This window comes from Mastomys coucha, unplaced genomic scaffold (genome assembly GCF_008632895.1).
Source record: "Mastomys coucha isolate ucsf_1 unplaced genomic scaffold, UCSF_Mcou_1 pScaffold9, whole genome shotgun sequence".
Taxonomy (NCBI): domain Eukaryota; kingdom Metazoa; phylum Chordata; class Mammalia; order Rodentia; family Muridae; genus Mastomys; species Mastomys coucha.
The window spans coordinates 35,440,968-35,455,054 of NW_022196915.1; positions in this window are offsets into that span (position 1 = coordinate 35,440,968).

Consider the following 14,087-nt stretch of genomic DNA (forward strand, 5'->3'; position numbering starts at 1 on the left):
GGGAACCTTTAGTCTGAAGGCAGAGGCATTCGGAATTCTTGTGCCTGCATCGGGTCTTTTAACAGAAATTGTGGTGGTGGTGGTGGTGATATAATAATTTATATTTAATAATATGATTTAATTTTGAATTTTGGCCTTTCCTTGGGTTAGCTAGTGGTCAGGGTAGATCATGCCTCCTGCCAACAGGCAGCAGCGGCAGACACCAGCTCCTGAACAAACATTCGTGAGAGGAAGTACAACTTACTGCTCAGCTAGGCAGTTCACTCAGGCAGTAGATCCAGTGTGGCACTCACTTGTGGCAGGGCTTGTTTTGTTGTTGCTTTTTGCTTGTTTGTTTTGGTTTTCTTGATACAGGGTTTCTCTGTGTAGCCTGTGTGTCCTGAAACTCTCTCTGTAGACAGTTTGAACTCAAACTCACAGAGATTCACTTGCTTCTGCCTACTGAGTGCTGGGATTAAAGGTGTGCACCATTACTGACAACTATTTGTGGTAGTTTTTAACCATGGATGATTTTTTTAAAAAATGAAAGACTTTTTTAAAAAGGTTTATTTATTTTATGCATGTGAGTACACTGTAGTTGTCTTCAGACACACCAGAAGAGGGCATCTGAACCCATTACAGATGGTTGTAAGCTACTATGTGGCTGATGGGATTTGAACTCAGGACCTCTGGAAGAGCAATCAGTGCTCTTAACTGCTGAGCTATATCTCCAGCCCAACATGGATGATTTTAACCATGGTAGGTTTTGTTGTTGGTGGTGGTTGCTGGTTTCCCCTCTTTCTTCCTTCTTTCCTTTCTTCCTTCCTTCCTTCTTTCTCTCTCTCTCTCTCTCTCTCTCTCTCTCTCTCTTTCTTTTCCTGTCAATTTGATAAAAGCCACAGTCATGTGGGAAGAGAAGACTTAAGTTAAGAAACTATTCCCATCAGTTAATTGGCCTGTGTAAGCCTGTGGGACATTTTCTTGGTTAATGATTGATATGGGAGGGCCCGGCCCACTGTGGGCAGTGTGCTCCCTGGCAGGTGGACACCGATAGTATAAGAAAGCAGTCTGAGGAAGTCCTGGAGAGCAAGCCAGTAAGCAATGATTCTCCAAGGCCTCTGCTTCAGCTCCTGACTCCAAGTGCCTGCCTTGAGTTTCTGACCCCAGTAACTTCAATGATAAACCATGATGAGGAAGTGTAAGCCAAATCAATCATCCTCCCCAAGCTGCTTTTGGTCACAGTATTTTATCCCTGTTATAAAGGGCAAGGATGGTCTTATTAGACTGTACCTCTCTGGTAAACTGAAGAACATATGTAGCTATTTTTAGAAAAAGGTGTAGGCTCCTTCCCTCCCTTTGATTTGAGATAGGGTCTTGTCTTAGTTACTTTCCTATTGCTGTGAAGAGACACCATGACCAAGACAGATGAAAGAGTTTATTGGGGGCTTACTGTTCAGAGGGTTAGTGCACGGCCTTCTTGCTGGGAGCACGGCTGTAGGCAGGCAGGACACTGGAACAGTGCTGAGAGCTTACTTGTTGAGACAACAGAAGACAGAAAGAGGCAAACTGGGAATGTTGTAAGCTTTGGAAACTTCAAAGGCCATCCCTAATAACACACCTCCCCTTACAAGGTCACACCTCCTAATCCTTCCCAAACAGTTCCACCAACTGGAGACCAACTAGTCAAACTTATGAGGGCCACACTCATACAAACCACCACAGGTCTTTGTAGATAGCTTCCCATCTCAGCCTCCAGAAGGCTGAAATCATGGGCATGCTCCATCATGCCTGGCCAGGTTTGTCTTAGTCCAGCCATCATGGCCTTCATGCTGAATCTTCAAACTTTCCAGATACATTCCATCACAAAGCTTTCCCATACTGGTCCTTTCCCTCTTTGGAGCACTCTTCTCCAAGATGTGAACATCTCTAGCTCCCTCAATAGCTTGGAGTTGCCTCCTGGGCTCTTTATTATTCTTTCTTTTCCCCCTAGCATGTCTTTCGCTTGCTTACATAATGCCTAACAAAGTTGATGTTTCTCCACTTCCGCCCAGCAGAAGGCAAGCTTTGTTAGACTGGAACTTAGCTATGTATTTGTTTAGTGAGTGAATGATTTCTCTTATGTAGTAAATGCTCTATCTATGTAGACTGTGGTTATTCTCTGAACATCTGCAACCATGGTTTGGATGATGCTGATGACATACAGCTGCTTCTGACAGTGTATTTCCTCAGCAGTGTCAACTCCAGAAAGGATAAAGAACAGTACTGAGAACAGACGTCCATGCCTATTCCTTGATAAACTCCACTTCACAGACTAGTTATTCTTTTAAAATTGGCTTAACAACCGGGGATGAGGGGAAAACAATATTTTTTCATTATTATTATTATTGATATTTTTAATTTAAAAAATGTTATATGTATCAGTGTTTTGCTTAAATGTATGTTTATATACCAAATGAGATCAGCCTTGTTGCATAGGCCAGAAAGCAGCTTCAGATCCCCTAGAATTGGAGTTACAGATAGTTAGGAGCTACCATGTGGGTGCTAGGAATTGAACTCTAGTCATTTACAAGACTTTAGCTGGCTGAGGATGATCCTGAGCCACCAATGCTCTCATGCCTTCCTCACAAGTCTAGGATTACAAATGTGCACTTGGCTTATGTGGTCCTGAGACCTGAACCCAGAGCTTCATGAACATGCTAGCCTAGCCCTCTACCCGTTGAGCTACATCCCCAGATCCGCTTTCCTCCTTCCATTTCTCTCTGAGACAATGTCTCAGGCTGGTGGTCTAGAACTCACTGTGTAACCCAGGTGGGCCTCCAATTAAAGGGAATTCTCCTGCTTCAGCTTCCAAGTGCAGGGATTAAAAGAAAGTGCTGATATATGATTCAAAGAGGAAAATTTGTACATACACAGTAATGCCATTCCATTGGCATCAAATTAGTATTACAATAGAACAGAAATTCCTCTTCCACTGGGCTCCTGTGGAGATGCACAAAGCAACTGAAGAGGGAACACAGATGTTCTCAGCGGTGTGCTCAGAAATGTCAATTTTAATTAAAGTATTCTCTTCAAATACACTTCATGGTTCACACATAGTGACGCCTGTCTGTCATGCAAATATTCAAGCTGCTGCATAGAGGGCAGTGGAGAGAAAGCATTTGCTAAAAATCCTGGACAGTGGAGTCAAAAGACAAAATCCCAAAGAAAAGAAAAATCCCCTGGGCAGTGGGGGCAGACACCTTTAATCCCAGCACTGGAGGCTGAAGCAGAAGAGGCAGGAGGATCTCTGTGAGTTCGAGGCTAGCCTGGTCTACAAAGCAAGTTCCTGGACAGCCAGGGCTATATAGAGAAATTTTGTCTAGAAAAACCAAACCAAACCAACCAACCAACTAAACAAACAAACACAGAAAATCAACCCAGCTCTCCAACGTTCCCTCAGTGTGCATGTCAGATTGTTGACAGATGCCCTCACTGCTCTGCTTAGCCTGGGCACCCACTATGGAAGCTGCCTGGCAGTGGACCATCATGGGCACTGATAGACTGGACCTTTGTGTTTAGGTGAGGTCTGTTTTGGGTTTAGAGTTCTGGTCTTTGTGTTGCTTTGTTTTGTTTGAAGAAGGATTTTACACTGTAGCCCAGGTTGGCAGAGAACTCTATCTATCTACCTGTCTGTCTGTCTGTCTATCTATCTACCTGTCTGTCTGTCTGTCTATCTATCTACCTGTCTATCTATCTATCTATCTATCTATCTATCTATCTATCTATCTATCTATCTATCTATCTATCTATCTATCTATCTATCTATCTATCTATCTAACCCAGGATGCCTCTGAGGTCTCAGTTACCCTCATGCCTTGGCCCCCTAAGTGCTGGGATCACAGGCATCTCTAGTTGGTACTTAACATCAGTAGCAACAACTACTGTTCACTACTGTAGGGAAGCCCTCTTAGTGTTTTTAGATATGAGCCAGAACAACTCAAATGGCCAACTCCCAATTCCAGATTCTCCCCCAACTCCATTCCCTGCAACCTCAAGTTTAATCCTGGGTTTGAATTGTAGAAGTTGAAGAAAGGTGTCTAAAATTTTAAGTGACCTCTGAGCTCACTCTCTTCTACATCTGTGCCATGCAGAGCTTGCACATCTGCCAAACTTCTGTCCCACGAGACAGGTTACAACTTCAAGGCAACCAAAAATGATTGCCATACAGATATGGCCAACTTAAGGAAGCAGCAGGGTGGGCTAAGAATTTGAGACATTTTCCTGTAGATATCTCTATAAACACATGGGTACTTTCCAGAGTGCAGGATTGGATGTTAGCACATTGTATTTTGTGTGCTATGCTAGCAGAAAAAAAAAAAAAAAGAGCCTTTTCATCAGGTCCAAGTCAAGGACATCTAGCAATATGTGTTAGAGTTCTGAGTGTCCTTTATCTTGTAACCTGCTGAATGCTCTTCTGATTAACGTGTATCCTAATATTTGAGAAAATTACCACATATGAATACAGCTGCATCGATTGCTGCTCTCAATATGCTTTTAACCTCTTCAAAGGAGCCATTAGCATCACAGCGAGAAGCACACGACAAGTTCAGAGGATGTACGCAGGTACCGCAATTGGCCGTAGCACCAGTGCTGAGCGCTTTCACAAATTATCAAATGTTCCAATTTCTAAGTCAGGGCAGTTTGATTTTGTATTTAGCACTAACAACATATTTACCTTTTAAAAACGTTTCTGAGCTCACTTAAAAATGATTTTGAGAGTTTCGCTTTGACTTTCAAAGTATATTAAACAATAATCAATACTTTGTGAAATCCAAGCAATTTACTCCTTTGCTTACACACATGTTTATGTCATACATGCTTGTATGGAGATACATATGTGCATGAGTAGCATTGTGTTGCTTTGTTCTTTTTGTTTTGCTGGTGTTGACTGGGCTTGAACCCAGGGCCTATCGATGCTAGGCGAGCATTCTACCATCAAGCTATACCCTCAGTCCATCACATGGTGTTTTGATTGATGGCTCTGAGAAAGGAAAGAGAGCCTGGCATTTTCTTTCAGATTCTGGGTAGAAGGGCCATTTGCTCAAACAAGGCTCTCTGGCAAAGATAAGCACTTGTTCTGGCCATGCAGAAGCCTATGAATAAGAAAGACGCAAGGAAGTCAACAGTGGGGTATTTAACATCAGTAGCAGAAAACAAGAAACTCACCACGTGATGCTCACACAAGCCAGGTGCTACTCACTATAAGTGCTTCTGCATGCCAGCCTATCCTGTCTTACCAACTCCACTTTGAGAGGTACACTGTCATCTTTCCTATTGTCCCTATTGTCCATTGATTTGTTGATTGGTCAATGGCTGCACTAAAGATTGATCCTAGAGTCATGTGCATGCTCATCACTTATTTTATTTTAGTTTTATGAGACGGGGTTACTCTGTATATCCCTGACTGTTGTGGAACTCACTCTGTAGACCAGGTTGCCCTAGAACTGATAGAGATCCACACCTGCTTTGACTCCCAAGTGCCAGAATGAAAGGTCTGTGCCACCATGCCCAGCTTTATATCCAGTCCTTTAAAAACTTTATTTTTTTATTTTCTAATAGGTTCACTCTAAGTTGCCCATACAGGCTTCTCAATTAGCTGGAATCACAGCCTGGCGTCAACTTTTCAGAGGAGGTGAAGATGGCTGGTAAAAGACTTGAACCTGGCAGCTAGGCTCTGCTCTGTGTTTTTTAACATTCATATTAGCAAAAACAGAAACTGTGGTTCTCTAGGGCATAGCATAATGGATCAAAGTGCTAACATAATAATCAACTGCTAGGTCTATGTCCTGTCTGCCCCAGCCTTAGCTATGTGGTCTTGATGTGCTTAGCCCCTGTGTCTCAGCTTTCTGCTCAAAATGATTTGAGGAATTCATGTTTGTTGGAATGTAGCTAACAAACACTACAGTTCTTTTTAGTTCTAGCTCTATCTATCTATCTATCTATCTATCTATCTATCTATCTATCTATCTATCTATCATCTATCCATCCATCCATCCATCTACCCACCCAACCACCTACCTGCTAACAGAGTTAGGGTAAGGAGCACACTGTATTGGGTTGAGGAGTACAGGCAACTCAGTGGGAGAAGGCTTAATTAGCCTGCATGAGAGTATGAGTTAGTTGAGTTTAGTCCACAGCTATAATAGTAGTAGTAGTAGTAGTAGTAGTAGTAGTAGTAGTAGTAGTAGTAATAGTAGTAGTAGTAACAGAATATAGGATTCATAGTGAACTTGACTATGTGTTTGCAGTTGTTTTAGAATTATAGAATTGTGTTCTAAAGCATTTGATGGGATGGTTCTCTTCATTAAACAATCTTTAAATTAACCTTAAGCTATGCATCAGCAGCTGTCCATGGAAGCAAATGCATTATGCATTACTGTTTTGGATATTAGTTCTGAAAACGCTAACCACCATTCTGAACATCAAAGCTTGCCTCCTATCAAGGGCTTGGCTTTGAAGACAAAGTGCTGGCTATTCACCTCTTGACCCTGGGCTCTATCCATCCACCTGCAAAGAATTCAAAGAAGTCTAATGACCACATAGGTGTCTCACCAAGGACACCATTGGGAATTCTGGGATGTTCTTGCTTAGGATGGACCTAAGGCGGGGGATTGTCCTGGGGCATGGCAGAGAGAGCCTGGCACTCATGTACTCTGCTGGACATGGGGACTCAGCAACTGGACAAGGCTGCTGCATATCGAGCTGCTGCCGAGCAGCTGATGTGCTCCAACCTGGCTTGCAGATAAAGAAATCTGTTTGCAGAGGCTGCAGCTGGTCCAAGTCTATTTCGTAAACCCAGCTCTCCAGTCCACTTCCTGCACTCTTCTACTTCCAGAAGCCATGACAGAGTGTCAAATGGGAGATTCTTTGGAATGTAGAAGTAGAGAAATGGCTTTCATGTCTTGAAAGGATGGCTGCGTTTGGACTAATAAGTGTCAGGCTTTGCCCATAAACATCAAAATGCAAACTAGACAGACTCTAGGTTCTTGATGAATTTTCTTTAGATTATAGAGTTTTTGTTTGTGTGTTAGTTTAGATTCCAGAGTCAACTATTGGTTTCCCTCAGACCTGCAGGCATCTCTTCTCAGAAAGGAGACACACCCCTGCTGTGTGGGGAAGTACAGTGAGCAGACACATTGCTGACCTCAGAGGAATAATTAATTGAAAAAGACTTTAAAATGTAGTTTGAAAGTGCAACAAAAGATTTGTATTTGACATTTGCACTACTTCACTGTGCCGATAATTACACATCCAAATAGGTAATGGCTTACTTTGATCTTTTCCTAGATTCTATGAGTTGAACTGCTTCCTTGAATTTTTACTTGAATAGGTTTGCTAGTTGAGTCATCCTAGGCATCGTCAAGGAATATCTGAGTGATCACAAACAGCTAATGTATGTTAGGACACACCTGAGAGAGCCAGAATGGAGTATTCCAATATCTGTTGATACATGATATTCTTATAAGGTACATTTATGTATGTGCATGTATGTTCAGAGGACAGCTTGTGGGAGTCAGTGTTCTTCCTTCCATGTCAATCCCAGTGATTTGAGCTCAGGTAATTATGAGTGGCCTCTTTACCTGCTGAGTCATCTCAACCAAATATATAAGATAGCCTTTAATTCCAAATGCAGACAGATGAACAGAATATAGGCTCTTTTGGATTGAACATTAGAATACAGCTACCCAAGCAATGTGAGCTTCCTTGATGCTGCTATGAGATACATTTAGAAGCCTACTTTATATATAGAAATATTAATAACAACAGCTATTAAAAAAAGAACACATTTGTACAACAGGCCCAATGGCTCATGCCTGTAATCTCAGCATTAAGAGAGTGGAAATGGAAGGACTACTGTGAGTTTGAGGACAACCTGGGTTACATAATGAGTTCCAGGCCAACCTGGGCTATGGAGTGAGTCCTTGTCTCTAAATAAATAAGCATATATCCACATCTCACATTCATCCCATCTTACAAGTGTGAGGTTGGGGTGGAGTTAGGGCACTGTTAGGGTAATGGAGATGGGGATGATTGGTGGGTGAGACATTGTTAGGTCTTTCTGTTTATATTGAAAGAAAACACACACACACACACACACACGTGTACACACACACACACATGTACACACATGCACACACCCTTCTCACTTTGAGAATTAAAGATGACTGGAACCATCCACATGTGAGGAAGTGAGTTCTGCTTTTTAAGAATAGTGTGAAGAGTGTGTGGGCTCTGTGTGGCCAGTGGTTCCGGTGGTGTGTGCAGTGGAGTAAAGAGTGCAGCCTGGGGATGCTGTCAGAAAACCGCATGGAGTTGCAGACATTCCAACGGACCTTCCACCTCCCAATCTTCTGTGAGGCCACCGTCCTCGGTGTCTTGAATTCGGGAAACATCTATTAGATGAAATTGGCTTCTCTTAAAGGCCCTTTTTGGGAGAGCAGATGAAAGGATACGAATGCCACAGACTTGTATTGTCAGCAAACAGAAAGGGGCGCACACATGTGCCAGCTTATAAATTACTGTTTTCATTAAAAAGGAGTTCAGAAGTCAGGTTCCACTTGCCATTGTGAAGACCTGAATTTTTTTTAGCCATATGATTTCATTATATGAATTACAGAACAGTAATGGAGTAATATTGCTCTTCAGCCAGCTCACTCAAATTTAAGACATTCAAGACCCAATAATGCACTAAATTCTTTAATTCAAGTTATGCAAATAATATACATTTTTTTTATTCGGCTTCTCACCAGGTTGTACATGCATTATAAACACAACAAAGGCCTCTTTCTTGTACAATATTTTACTCAAAAGCTGCTGAAAAATAGAAGCCAAAATATTGTGAATTACATTCTCATAATGGCTTGGCTTTGTGCTAATGCCTGACATATTCTGACTGCTAAAGAGAAGCAGGGACTGGGAAGAGGGGAGCGTTTGATGCTCTGGTACCCATTGGTACCCACAACTGCTGCCATTCTTTCCAGTGTTCTCAATGTCTAAATCAGATTATTATCTCTGTTTTCTTTAGAGTGGTACTAGCAGGTCCAGCTTTGCTGCATTCTGGGAGTCAGCAGGGGACTGGTCAACTCCAAAAGGCAAAAATGAAAGAAAGAAGTAGAACGTAATAGAAATTACCATGGCTGTCCCCTCGAACCAGGAGAACTGTTTGATTCTCTCACACAAAGCTCATGATCAAACTCAGACTGGGGAATTTCACAAAAACTTGTACAAAAATTTAGCAGAGTTGCAAATTTATCTCATAGATCTAAAGCACACATATACCACAACACACATGCACACACACATTCACCAACATGCTAATTCTACTTAGGCATTAAAAGAAAAAAGAGTTAAATTTAGAACTACTAGGCACTCCCTTATGGTAAAAACAAAATTCATACACTTCATCCCAAAATCTATTAATTAAATCATAGGACAATTCTATATGAACTCACTATATTTTCCAGTGATGCTCAATATAGGTTATGGATAAATAGCTCAAATGAATAAATTCAACTTCAAATACTATTTATTTAAATGAACAGGAGCATGCTGCATCTCTGAAATATACAGACCAATCCCATTATAACCCCATACTTCAAAAACATTTTAGTAAGGGAGATTACTTAATGTATACTAGGCAAGTGGAAAACAAAAATTGGTAAAGAAATTTTGCTCCTTCAGCCTCATGAAGTAACATGAGCTCTGTGGGAACGGAGGGCATTCCTTTATGCAGTCTGAGCTCAGTGGCTTTGAAAGCTCAGAGGTCCTCCAGGAAACACTTACCCCACCCCGGAGGGGGAGAAGAATCAACCCACCTCAACTAGTTTTTGCAATCGTTCTAACATTTCTAACAGGAATCTCACCTCCAATTCCTTCCTGGGAGAGTACTCAGTCAAGTACTGAACAAGTCACTCCTGGCCTCTTGTTTAAGTCAACAAGTGGCATCTGGACTTCTTAAACCATATAGCTTTTTACACAGGTCTCAGTGAACTATGGAGGATAGACAGCAAATGAGTGCTAAGACAGGGGTACCATTCTTTGGATTGGGTTTCCCGGTCTTCACTTGGATACATATCTCAACAAACTATAGGCACAGAATACATTTACTTTTGCAAACAGAAACAAAAAGAGGGATGTGAATATGCGCACGTACACACAAACTCACACGTGCGCGCACACACACGTGTAGAGAGAGACTGGGGAGTGAGTATGTGTCGTGATTTCTTAATTGCATTTTACAGCTGGTTGAGACAGGGCCCACAGCTGCAAAGAGTAACAGAGAAGAGGACAGGTAGAGGGGCTCAAAGGCGGGACACAGTGGGATGGAGAGAAAGACAGAAGCTACTCTTAGTGGGACTGATTCTTTGCCAGCGTCTGAAATAGAAGAAGGTGACTCTGGGAGCACCCCCACTCTCCAGTGTTGACTGTACTCCTACCCCTAACACACATTTTTAATGCAGTCAGACTCCCATGGGCCACACACAACCACTGGAAAGAGTTCCTCGAGTTCTCTCTTCTGAATCTGAGTGGAATAGGGAAGAAATAAAATATGCAGATAAGTTTGAGCGTTGTCTTGTGACACACACACACACACAGAGACACACACGCATACACACACATGTGCGCACAGATACACACACACACAGAGACACACACGCATGCACACACATGTGCGCACAGATGCACACACATGTGCGCACAGATACACACACACACACACACACACACAAAACCTCAGCCTGTGAAGTATCACTGCTCTGTTTTAGTCTAATGCTACTTCTATCTTTTATCCTTTTTAATTAGAAGGCAAATTCTCAGACCGCCAGGCCTAATCCCCACACAGTGGAACAAAGCCCAGCGAAGCCTTTGAACACTGTTCAGCCGGGCAGCACAAGCCCTAGTAACTGTTGGCAGCAGGGGCAGGATCTGACCCTCATCCCAGCCATTCTCCTGCAGCCCGTGATGCTCCCTGCCCTTCGGAACCCTATCTGTTGTTCTTCTGTTTAGACTGAAAAGACAAAAGCTGAGACAATGTGGGAAACGTAGAGGATTGGCTAGGTAGGATGCGGGGAGCTGGCGATGGATAGGGCCCGGTAAATGGGGTTTCACGGGAATGGACACAGTGGGGAGAATTGGATCACCAGATTAGGTCTTTGGGTTCAAGAAATTTCTTCATCCCTCACTAAATCTTTTCATGGACAATACTACTTTTTAAACAATTGTTGCATTTCCAATTACTCCAGGAGTGTTCAAACAAATGCCCCCAAGCCCTCCGTGAAAAGTTTGCTCATATTTTAAACTCGCCAGATGAAAATCAATAAAACAAACACCACCCCCCTGACCAGTGGCACACACTCACATCTCCCTTGCATTTGCGCCTGTAATAATATTTGACTCGAGAGCATAATTTGAGATCATTCAAGCAAAACACGCAACTAGACAGAAACGTGGATTTTCAAAGCTAATGGGAACAATCATGAATCAAAAAGTCAAATTCCAAGTATGCAGATATGAAGCCCAATTGTTTGAGCTTCCTATTTTGGCTCACTGTGAATTAGCGAACAGTGAAATGGCAGATGCTTTACCACACTAGAAACTCTTCCAAATTGTTCTGAGACTTAGCTATGTGTAGGGGGCTGGTGGGGAATTACCACTCAGTGCCAGGACTTTGAAGGTTGTAATGGGATTTCTGATATGTGTCTTCTTGTTTTTAAGATCTCTGGGATAGACATGATTGAGGCAGAATGGAGGAAAACGTAAAATCTTTCATTGAAAGCATTTTTATAAATTGAGGATTCTTGAACACAGCATGTCCTTCAAACATCTTTCAGTTTTCCTCATCCCGGGCTTGTTCCACACACCAATGTGGAGAGCCCAGCGCTATACCCGCTGGTCAGGGCTGCCTTTGTAGGCAGACATAAAGTACTACTGATCTGTGTTTGGGTGCTGGCTAGTTTAGTTTAAATCATAGGTGAGGATTCAGTCTGGGGTTGAGGGGAGTAGAGACTAATAAATATCCATTTATCACATCATGTTAAATTCAAAGTTAGAGTTAAACCACCTCAAGGAAGCTTTTGAGTTTTAAGAGTTTTTACCAAGGACCATTATCCTGAGCTCTGTCTGTATTTAGAGAAAACCTAGTTTTGAAAAAATCTAAAGTATAAGAATTTTATCTTAATTTTGGAGAACATGTGTTCCTCTTATTAAAGAGACAGTAATATGTCATTGTGATCAACTTCTTTGATGTCTGCTGAACCCCCAAATCTTCTTCAACATCCCTGCATAAGCCCATCCTTTCTCTAGGTAGACATTAGTGAAAGAAGTGAAATATACAAAGACGATTAGATTCCCCTGCAGACATATTTTATATAGAACAGAGGCAGTTCCCTCTGATCCTGCCTTTTTTTTTTTTGCATCCATTTCTATCTTCAGGAAAAAAAAAACATAGCTACTCACATCCATGTTTTTAAAACACATGTATGTTTGTTTATTTTGCTTTATTTTAAATGTAAACCTCCTGAAAAATTAGGATATTTCATTTTCATTCCTGCACTCCCAAGAGGTAATCAAAATTTGCAAGTTAAAACACCTTAAAAATTTTAAATACTTTTTGTAAAGATAGAAGAAGCCATTTAAAAAATGTTGAGATGTTTCTGTGAATTTCATTGTCTAATGCTCCAATGGAAATGATCGTCGTTATGTGTGTGTGTTAGTAATAATTGCAAGTCTTTCCCCAGGGGAAGTTATTTCTTGTTGTCCTGCCTGCTCCTGCTGTCTTCTGACAGTATACACTTCAGTGACAGTTAATGCTACACTTCCCCCCAAAGTTTCTAAAAACCCAGGGACTGTGCTGGGTGTGCAGGGAGCCACAGGAGACATGCTGCTAAGGAGCCAAACCCAGCATCCCTTCCACCCAGGAATGGCTGCTGTGTTTCTGTCCTGGCCCACTATCATGCACCTACTCACCTTAACCAAGTTTGTAAATAATTTTACTCAAATGGAACAGAAAGGCCTCTCCATCACAGGCATCCAAAGCTTTTGAAGACAGCTCTTCTTTTAGTCTTAAAGAAACCAACCTTTGCACATACATTGACAGTGCAGACTGTGTTGTTATTAAACAAGATTAAATATTCTTGACCATATGAAAATGTAAAAATTAAAATAACGTATACATTTTGATTCTCTCTTTCTTGGGATCACGTATTTTAGGGATCCATTCAGACCATGGTAGGTCTGAATGGAGAGAGTTGCCGAGGTTAAATTATGTCTTGTGGTTAGCTTTTGTTGTTATCCTGTTTCTTCCCCTGAATTAAGCTTCCTTTACCAAGAGTTAGACCTTACTTAGCGTCTGAAGCTTATGATGTAAATGACCACAATACTAAGCTCAACCAAAACAAATACTTAAAAAAAAAAAAAAGAAAGAGAGAATGCCAGCCCTTAATTCTGTATTCTGATCCACCAGCGACTGTATAACTATATCATTAGCGATGTGCTGTAACTGGGGAAGTCCCTACCCTAGAGCTTGCGCAAACGATCAAAGAAAACATTCTCTTCTGTCTGCTGCACTTAGTAGTCCTGCCTCCCAACACTGGGATAAAAGGAACTTGCTAAACTGTTGCCATTTTGCAACATCTGCTATAATTCCCCTAAATCCAGATTTGTCTGACACAGAGAGCCCTGTTCTTACATCATTGCCTTGTGACAGTAAAACACCAGTCACATCAAGCTTGAGGGCTGCAGCTCCGGGCTATGATAATATGAAGAAAACCTTTTTGCCTAGGGCAAAACACTTGTAACAAAGTATTATTCATCTGGCTAATTTAAATCTTCTCTCAAAAAGGTACCCAGAAACATATGCAGTATGCCTTTGTGAAAGGCTGGGGCAGCTCATAGGCAAATGACCTGAACCAAGAGTACAAAACCTAATGTCCTGATTAATTACTGCTAAGCGGCTCTGATACACAGCAAAGAGAATGCTGGGACTAATCCTTAACCCTGTCCTACATTCTCAAAATAGCCCCAACTGCTGACAGTTACAAAAACAAACCTGTCCATGGTTAAATAAAAAA